This window comes from Mauremys reevesii, linkage group 3 (assembly GCF_016161935.1).
Source record: "Mauremys reevesii isolate NIE-2019 linkage group 3, ASM1616193v1, whole genome shotgun sequence".
Lineage (NCBI taxonomy): Eukaryota > Metazoa > Chordata > Testudines > Geoemydidae > Mauremys > Mauremys reevesii.
The window spans coordinates 59530929-59539383 of record NC_052625.1 but is presented as its reverse complement, the minus strand read 5'-3'; the positions used below and the strand labels follow the sequence as shown (position 1 = coordinate 59539383).

The window sequence follows — 8455 nt, the reverse complement described above, 5'->3', positions numbered from 1 at the left end:
GGTTGGGGGAGGGGGATGGGAGGCCCACAGGAAGGGAAGAACAGCATGAGGCCATCCTGACTCTTGAAACAAGGTCAAGGACAGAAGCAATCTTTGGCATCCACCTCTAGATAGAGAGAGGCCAGGGGTCTTTCAGGCCGAGAAAGATGGGTGAAGGGGGAGTGAAGCCTCTGGAACTGAATGTAGATGAGAAACTTGCTTAGGGCTGGTCCACACTAAGAAGCGGGATCGAACTAGGGTACGCAAATTCAGCTACGTGAATAGCGTAGCTGAATTCGAAGTACCCTAGTTCGAACTACTCACCCATCCAGACGCCGCGGAATCGAAGTCCGCGGCTCCAAGGTCAACTCCGCCACCGCCTTTTGCAGTGGTGGAGTACCGGAGTTCGAATTATCGCTTCCGGAGTTCGAACTATCGCGTCCAGATTAGACGCGATAGTTCGAACTCCGAGAAGTCGAACTCACCGGGTCGACCTGGCTCGTAAGTGTAGACTAGCCCTTAGACAAAGATCATTCTCTTGTGGTGACAAGGGAAGCCAGCACTTTGTACTTTTCCTCAATCAGGATCTTCTACAAAAGTCAGCCATGAATCGGAAGGAGGAGGACTGGTGAGAGGAACTATCTTGCTAGATTAAGTTTTAGACCTTTACAAAGGTATTTTATTTTACTTGTAATGATCTTCATTCCTTATGCTTTAAGTCACTTAACAAAATACACTTAGGATTAATACATTTCATATTTACCATAAACCAACTCATTGCTGTGTGTAAAGGGAAGGGTGTATTTACCCCCAGTTAAGTTAATAAGCTGTGGTGTTTTGGGGGGGTCTTTTATTTCTTTGCACTGTCCAGGAGAGGGCTGGACATTGCAGAGCACATGGTTATCAGAAAATTCAGGACTGGGAGTGTATTGGGGTCACTCTGCAAATAGCAAACAAGGCTGGTGGAAGCCAGAGTGGGACTGCAGACAGGCTGCTGGGGTCAGAGCTGCTGAACCAGGGCTGTCTAGCACACAGACACTCAGGGTGTAACCTGCATGCTGATCATTTGGTTGTGAGAAGCCCAGGTTGGAAGCTACAACAGCAAAGCATTGTGAGGCACCCAAGATTACAGGGCAGGTGGTAACCCTTCAGTCGTCTGGATTGCAGCCTAGAGTGTGACAGTCCAGCACAGCACATGCAGACTCTCAGGGTGGGTTTGGTCTGGTATGTAGCTGCATGAATTTGAGCCATTCCTGGGGTACGCATGCCAGCCTTACACAATGAATCACTTACACAATGTAAAGATTGTGTAAGTGATTTATCACGCAGGAAATCTGTGGTAAGACCAAGAATTGAACTCTGACCTCCTGAGTACCAGTCCAGTGCCTTAACCAGGAGATCCTGCCATCCTTTGTTTCTCTCATCTATTTCAATTTTAGGACTTTGGAGTGTTGACTGTCTCTTAACACACAGACATAGGGCAGTGGGGCCCCAATCTCAGCTGAGGCCTCTAGGCACTACTAGGTAATAAAAATCATCATCATGATTCCAGAAATCCCCACTACATGCTGCAGTGTCAAAGGTGCTACACTTGTACCGTGCCCAAAGCCTGAGCTACAGCTAACAACAACAGAATGGTATTTCAAACCCCAGACACAGACTTACCAATGACCTCTGTGCATTGGTAGCAGAAGTAACATCAGTATCATTACAACTGGTCAGAAAAGTTTAAAGGACATTTTTTTTCATTGAAATTTGCTGATTCACTGAAGTTGAAACATTTCATGAGATCCTGGCCATGTCAACAACATTCCATCAGAGATTAGGCAGGCTTCCATCAGAAACTTGCCTGGTATCCCATCCCATTTCTCAGCGGCCTGTCTGGCAGGCTGATGGAGTGTTAAATGAGGAGCCTGGAAGTCCTGGGAGCCCCAGCTTCCAGATTAGCAGCTCCTTGGCAGCCCAGGCTCCGAGGATTGCTGGGTGGAGAACAGTAATTTTGTTTCATTGAGCATTTGGAAATATTTGGGTTTTGTTCCAAACCAAAATGAAACCAAACTCAGAAATCTTGAAATCCTCCATTAAACACATATATAGATGAGCTAGTACGAGAAAACAATATTGGTGAGCATAATAGGCAGTGGTCTCAGTGCAAAGACAGCCTAGCTTTGTCAAGCCTTTTTTGTGGGGTGGGGTGGGGTGGGGGGGAAGACACCCATTGTGGTAGAGAGTTTTAAGGAAGGTTTGGAAGTAGGATAACAAGGTACCTCTGTGGATGTTCACAGCCAGCTCCTCCCAAGCATGTGGGCAGTATGGGAGATAGCATGATGAAGGTGCTTATGTGAAAATTTAACAAGTGATTGCTGGAGGCTGGAGTACTGCTGACATCATTAATAATACTCCTGCATCACAAAGGGAGTAAACAAGCTATGTGGATCCCAACATCCAATGTGGATGAGGGAGACATAGGGCTCATTTACTGCGTGTGCTATACAGGAGAGGAATCTCATCAGGGAAGTATGTTTTAGTCTCTTATTCCCAAGGGCTATTACAAATAATAGAGGGTAAGAAAAAGAAATTAAAATCCATAAAAAGCACTTGACAGGGTCCCTTTTTAACATCACCATTGATTTCTGAGCACCCGGCCCATGTTCATTAAGCTGGGAGAATTATAGCCACCCAATTTGGACAACGGCAATGTTCTCTCTTAAACAGACTCATGATATATAATTTGGCTTTAGTTACCGGAATAGTCAGTGATTTCCCTTTCATGGTAGCTCGGATTTCACATATTAAAATTATACAGCTCTGGAGTGATGAATAATCTCCACTCCAAGAACTCTCTTATGAGCACTGTAATATGTCAGAGTATCAGTCAGATCTTCCTAATGGCTTTTTGATACAGGTTATTTTCCTTTCCTTGTCCTCCACTCCATCTTCCCTTCTTTCTTCAGCTTTATTTTCCAACTCACACCCCGTGCCACGTCCTTCCATGTAGACAGATCCATCCCCCTAGCTTTCTTATGTACAGGAGAGACTCAAGGAAGGCAGGTCTTTCCTATGGGTGGACAACTTCATACCTCTCATGGTGGATTTGCTTTTAAAGTGGACATGTTAGACTACTGACCACCAGGTAACAACATGCATGTTGTGTGTGAAGGGGGCCTCTTCAAATGGATTTGTATTCTTTTACTTTGATCTGCATGCAGAACACATCCATATATATGCAAAAGTGTTAGAACATCTAGATCCCCTAGAACTGCAGGAAGGCAGCAGGGCCCAGTAGAGGTCACAGTGGGCTAGGAACAGGAGACCTATGGTCCCTTCCTGATTCTGTCTTTGACTAGCTGTATGACCTTCAGCAAAGCCTCTCTGTACCTGTTTTTCCCCACCTCTAAAATAGGGAGAGTGATATTTACCTTCTATTGTGAAGTGTTTGGGATTTTGCACTGCAGAAAAGATAATATAAAGCTTCACATGCCAGCAAGGTTAACTCATCTTTCAAAGTGGCACCAGACCCTGCCATAGCAGATGCAAAACCTGCAGACATATCTCCACTGCTGTGATCAATGCTCCCCATACAACAGCTTTCAAGATCCATGGGTCCTAGACAAATGCCTCTGACAACATGCAGTGTACTCATCTAGTTGCCTAACTGCCCCAAAAACTGATACATGGGTGAAACCAGACACTCTCTATGCTCTTGAATGAACTCACACAGAAAAAAAAAAGACAAAAACACCATATCATCCATGGGTGAACACTTTTCACAAAACAATCACTGTATATCTGACCATTCTGTCCTTGTCCTCAAAGGAAACCTGCAAAGCACCTTCAAAAGATGAGCCTGGGAGCTTAAATTCATAACTTTTCTAAGACACTACAAATTATGGTTTTAATAAAGACACTAGATTTGTGGCTTATTACAACAATGTGCAACACACTAACCCCCCTTTTCCGTCCTATGACTGCAGAAGTGTTATCAGGCCACTTCATCTTGAACAGTCCCTGAGAATGTGTTAACTACTTATACTAATTCTGTTCCACCTTGTATTTAACTGTGACACTGATGACCTTTCCTAGACCTGAAGAAGAGATCTGTGTAGCTCAAAAGCTTGTCTCTTTCACCAACAGAAGTTGGTCCAATAAAAGATATTACCTCATATCCTGGCACTGACATGGCCGAAAACAATCATTCTCCCAAGACAGGCAATTTTGGAGTACCACACAATTCTTTTACATGAGACACAAGGTTTGATCCTGCTCCCATGGAAATGAATGGAAAGCACCTTATAGAAGCAGGGTCACATTCTTCATAACCATGTTCCTATCAGCCATCTATAGACATTATGTACAAATGGCACCTTCTTACTAAAATGTTCTGCTGGCTTTGTGTAGCCAGAGTCACATCCACTGATTCTAATATAACATTATATTAAGGGTTTTTTTTAGCCTTACAGAGCCCAGACAGCTATGAGAAGGGGAACTAGATTCCATTCCAGTTCATGCCTCATTAATAGAAGTGTTAATGAAGCTCCATTTCTGGAATCTCATTACTGGTGATGTCTGACCCAGAAAGAACCCAGCTGGCCAATCAGATCCCAGAGTGAGGTTTCAGTGCTCGCATTTAGAATACTGCCGGGTAACATATAATCTGAGTACATCTGATATTGAAGTCATGAAGGCTAGGTCTACATTAAAGGCTAGGAGTGTGATTCCCAGCTAGCATACACATTCTCCCGCTAGTTCAATGACAGCTAGCCTGAATATAAATAGCAGCATAGGCCACAGTAGCTTGGACAGCAGCAGCAGCATGGCTTAGTTGTGCCAAGTTCATACCCACCAGGTTCAGGAGGGTTTGTACTCGGCATGGCTAAGCTGCCTGTGCTACTGCAGCAATACTACTATTTATACTTGTGCCCGAATCGCTGTATGTGAGCTGGGAATTGCACCACTAGCTCATAGAGACAAACATTGAGCCCAGACAACTAAGTCATATTTACACTGTCACTTTGCAAAGAGTTTGTAAGAATAGGGGCTTGTCTCAATATCTTTGAGTAAAACTGTCCCTCCTCCACTTTCATGTATCATGCTATATACTAGTTGGCTGCTGCTTTTTGCCCCAGGAATGGTTGCATTTCAGAGATGCTCTCTGTATCCTTTGCAATGTCTAGTGGACGGAACACAGACATGTAAACCTAGGATACTTGAGCCTGATCTTCCTAACTGCTAGGGCCCATAGAATTGTGAGCTAATCTCTGCCACTTACTCGGTGCGGCCTTAGCCAGGTCACCTAATCTCCCAATGCCTCAGGTTCCTCATCCATAAAGTGGAGCAAGGTCAGAGCTGTAAGAATATCTCCCTATTGCACAGGACTGTTGTTAATTGGTGAAGCCTCACATTTGTATAAATGCCAACTGTTATTACATAAGCGACAATTGCTATGAATGGCCCTTCTGTGTATGGATGTGAAATCTTATCACAGCACGTGTATTTGCACTGAGTGCTGGGAATCTGGCAAACTGGCTTTTGCATCCCATCTGGCATGAAATGGTCACAAGGTGGAGAATCCAAAACTTGCCTTAAACACAAGAAATGGAAATATGTGCATGGGATCCTGGGTATTTGGAAGCCCCATGTAGACTTGCACTTCCTGGGTTCAATAAGCCCTCAAGCCATGGGCCTGAAAGAGGAGGAAAAGTTAACTGCCCAGTATACCCATCTGACTGCAAGGGACCCTGAAAATCACGTAGACTGGATATATTATGTGTGGGTCTGGCAGCATCACTCATTAAACTTTTTTGGAAAATTTCAGCCAAAATAGTTAAGCCAATTCTGAACAAGGTTAGGGGAAAATATGTTGTTTTGCCCATGTTAAAATGTGCCAGGATTTTTTCTTTGAATAGTGCAGCACCCCCATGCTTTGGGGCAGGGAGTTGAAATTTGGCAGGTGGGTAGCCTGTCTGGCAGGGCTGTGTCTTTTGCCCATCACTGTGAAAATTCTCCCAAATCATAAGTGTTGGGGGGGGGGGTGAAGTCAGCTTGCACATGCTCAGAAGTGACTTTGATTTTAGCAGCTATATTCTCTAAAGATTCTGTCCACTCTGGGCATGAACCCAGCTGGGCTGAGCAGAACTTGGGACAAGGTGGTGGTGGATTGGGGGAGAACTGGGAATGGCTGGGCAAAGACTGGGACGGGAATGAGATGCCTAAGGAGTGGAGACTGTGATTAGCTCAGTGACGAGAATTGAAGTGGAACAGAGAGCCAGAAGTGGAGAAGACACCCGACAGGGTAGAAGGGCTCAAGTTTGGGGGGGAAATGGGCAGAAGAATCTGTGCCGAGTAGAGTACACTCCCCTCCTGAACCTGAAACCAGAATTCCTGAGTCTCACCTTTCTTCTGTCGTCAGCAAATAACTGTTAAATCCTCTAGCAGAGTGTCCCAAAGCAGGGCCTCACAGAGGATTCAGGGGGCCTGAGGAAAAGCAATTTCGGGTGCCCCTTCCATAAGAAAAAGTTTCAATACTATAGAATATTATATTCTCATGGGGGCCCGGCGCAAATTGCCCTCCCACTCACTGGGCGGCCCTGTCCCAAAGTACTGGTCCACATACAGGATGACAACTTACTACAGCTATCAGTTACTCTGTTAGCTCTAGTGGCAGAGGTCTGTGCAATAGATCTGTCTACATTTGAAGCTGGGGGTGTGATTCCCATCTTGAGGAGACATAATCAAGCTAGTTCTCATTGAGCTAATATGCTAAAAATAGTAGTCTAGCCATGGTAGCAAGGGCAGTGGTGAGAGACAGGAGGCGTTAGCTATCCTGAGTACAAACCCACCTGACCTCACAAGTACGTACTCAGGAAGTTAGCCCAGGTTGCTGCCTGTGCTACTGCAGATACACTACTATTCTCAGCTCTCCTAGAGCTAGTGCTAGTTTGTCTACTGGAGCTCCAAGTACCGGCTCCAAGTGTAGACATACCCTGCATTTTCCAGACTTGCTGTTGACCTTGTCGGTGTCAATATGATGCCATTTTATACCCTAGTGTAGATGCAGTTACAGAGACTCAGAACCAAAAGAGAAAGCCCATAATTGATTAACACATTGAACTCTGATCCACAGGAAGTCTCCAAAAGCCAGCAAATTGCAGAAAGGGCTTACTGGTGTCTCCTGAAAACAGGGAGCTTCTGAATTTTGGCCAGTTGAAGAGATACTGAGAAGTTCTGAAGGGAGTTTCAGCCAGCCCTCCTTTAGAAGGATGGTGCCACAGTACATAGAGCCGTAACAGTGAACATTAAAATGATCAGTTCCTCAGGCTGTGTGATTGTCATAAACAGATAGTTAAGGGTTAATGTCTCTTCTACCTGTAAAGGGTTAAGAAGCTCAGTAAACCTGGCTGACACCTGACCAGAGGACCAATAAGGGGACAAGATACTTTCAAATCTTGGTGGAGGGAAGTCTTTGTTTTGTGTGCTCTTTGTTTTGGGGGTTGTTTGCTCTTGGGACTAAGAGGAACCAGACGTCAATCCAGGCTCTCCAAATCTTTCTAAATCAGTCTCTCGTGTTTCAAACTTGTAAGTAGCACAGGCAAGGCGTGTTAGTCTTATGTTTGTTTTCTCACCCTGTAAATGTTCCTTTTTGCTGAGAGGATTTTACCTGTTTGCTTGCTGTAACTTTGAACCTAAGGCTAGAGGGATTTTCTCTGGGCTATATAAATCTAAATACCCTGTAAAGTATTTTCCATCCTGATTTTACAGAGATGATTTACACCTTTCTTTAATTAAAAGGTTTTTTTTTTAGAACCTGATTGATTTTCCTTGTTTTAAGATCCAAGGGGATTGGATCTGGACTCACCAGGAATTGGTGGGGGGAAAGGAGGGGGAATGGTTAATTTCTCCTTGTTTTAAGATCCAAGGGGTTTGGATCTGTGTTCACCAGAAAATTGGTGAAGTGCCTCAAGGCAGCCCAGGGAGGGGAAGGTTTTGGGGGGACAGGGAGTGCGCCAGACACTGAATTTCTGGCTGGTGGCAGTGTTACCAGATCTAAGCTAGGAATTAAGCTTAGAAGGGTCCATGCAGGTCCTCACATCTGTACCCTAAAGTTCAGAGTGGGGGAGGAAACCTTGACAGTGATATACATAAAGAGCCATGCTTCCACCCACTCACTCTCTCCACACACAGAGCATCTTTGCCTTACCAGTAGTTTGAGGCATGCTGAAGAATTTCTTACCAAGTAGCTCTCTGAACATAGAGTTTATTGTCCCCCTATCTCAGCAAACAACAGCCAAATCTGACCAGACCAGGGCATGGTTCTCTCTTCTTCCCCAGATCTAGACATAAATATTAAGTATTTAGTGTAGCTTGACAGCAGCTATATAAACAAGTAATTGATAGCATCCGAATGAACTGAGGGCAAAGTGGCTATGATCTGCATTTGTCAGGATGAAGAGAGGCTCAGTAGTTCACTGCAAACACA

The 8455-nt window shown here is 44.7% G+C and overlaps 1 long non-coding RNA gene across 2 annotated transcripts; it reads left to right on the top strand.

The window, feature by feature from the left end:
• Positions 1 to 414: 414 nt before the first annotated feature.
• Positions 415 to 7294, top strand: LOC120401705. Of its 2 annotated transcripts, none has more exons than XR_005596662.1 (2): positions 415 to 607; positions 7103 to 7294. It is a non-coding gene; the product is annotated as an uncharacterized LOC120401705 (long non-coding RNA). The 2 variants fall into 2 exon arrangements; XR_005596663.1 differs by lacking the exon at positions 415 to 607 and adding an exon at positions 2402 to 2496.
• The last annotated feature ends 1161 nt before the right edge of the window (positions 7295 to 8455 follow it).